Source organism: Bison bison, unplaced genomic scaffold (genome assembly GCF_000754665.1).
Source record: "Bison bison bison isolate TAMUID 2011002044 unplaced genomic scaffold, Bison_UMD1.0 scf7180017864338, whole genome shotgun sequence".
Classification (NCBI taxonomy): Eukaryota; Metazoa; Chordata; class Mammalia; order Artiodactyla; family Bovidae; genus Bison; species Bison bison.
In genome coordinates, this window is record NW_011494910.1 from 1,438,066 (window position 1) to 1,439,575 (window position 1,510).

Consider the following 1,510-nt stretch of genomic DNA (forward strand, 5'->3'; position numbering starts at 1 on the left):
AGATCTCTTCAAGAAAATCAGAGATACCAAAGGAACATTTCATGCAAAGATGAGCTCAATAAAGGACAGAAATGGTATGGACCTAACAGAAGCAGAAGATATTAAAAAGAGATGGCAAGAATACACAGAAGAACTGTACAAAAAGGATCTTCACGACCCAGATAATCACGATGGTGTGATCACTGACCTAGAGCCAGACATCCTGGAATGTGAAGTCAAGTGGGCCTTAGAAAACATCACTACAAACAAAGCTAGTGGAGGTAATGGATTTCCAGTTGAGCTATTCCAAATCCTGAAAGATGATGCTGTGAAAGTGCTGCACTCAATATGCCAGCAAATTTGGAAAACTCAGCAGTGGCCACAGGACTGGAAAAGGTCCGTTTTCATTCCAATCCCAAATAAAGGCAATGCCAAAGAATGCCCAAACTACCGCACAATTGCACTCACCTCACACGCTAGTAAAGTAATGCTCAAAATTCTCCAAGCCAGGCTTCAGCAACATGTGAACCGTGAACTTCCTGATGTTCAAGCTGGTTTTAGAAAAGGCAGAGGAACCAGAGATCAAATTGCCAACATCCGGGGATCATGGAAAAAGCAAGAGAGTTCCAGAAAAACATCTATTTCTGCTTTATTGACTATGCCAAAGCCTTTGACTGTGTGCATCACAAGAAACTGTGGAAAATTCTGAAAGAGATGGGAATACCAGACCACCTGATCTGCCTCTTGAGAAATTTGTATGCAGGTCAGGAAGCAACAGTTAAAACTGGACATGGAACAACAGACTGGTTCCAAATAGGAAAAGGAGTTCGTCAAGGCTGTATATTGTCACCCTGTTTATTTAACTTATATGCAGAGTATATCATGAGAAACGCTAGACTGAAAGAAACACAAGCTGGAATCAAGATTGCCGGGAGAAATATCAATAACCTCAGATATGCAGATGACACCACCCTTATGGCAAAAAGTGAAGAGGAACTCAAAAGCCTCTTGATGAAAGTGAAAGTAGAGAGTGAAAAAGTTGGCTTAAAGCTCAACATTCAGAAAACGAAGATCATGGCATCCAGTCCCACCACTTCATGGGAAATAGACGGGGAAACAGTGTCAGACTTTATTTTTCTGGGCTCCAAAATCACTACAGATGGTGACTGTAGCCATGAAATTAAAAGACGCTTACTCCTTGGAAGGAAAGTTATGACCAACCTAGATAGCATATTCAAAAGCAGAGACATTACTTTGCCAACAAAGGTTCGTCTAGTCAAGGCTATGGTTTTTCCTGTGATCATGTATGGATGTGAGAGTTGGACTGTGAAGAAGGCTGAGCGCCGAAGAAATGAGGCTTTTGAACTGTGGTGTTGGAGAAGACTCTTGAGAGTCCCTTGCACTGCAAGGAGATCCAACCAGTCCATTCTGAAGGAGATCAGCCCTGGGATTTCTTTGGAAGGAATGATGCTAAAGCTGAAATTCCAGTACTTTGGCCACCTCATGCGAAGAGTTGACTCATTGGAAACTG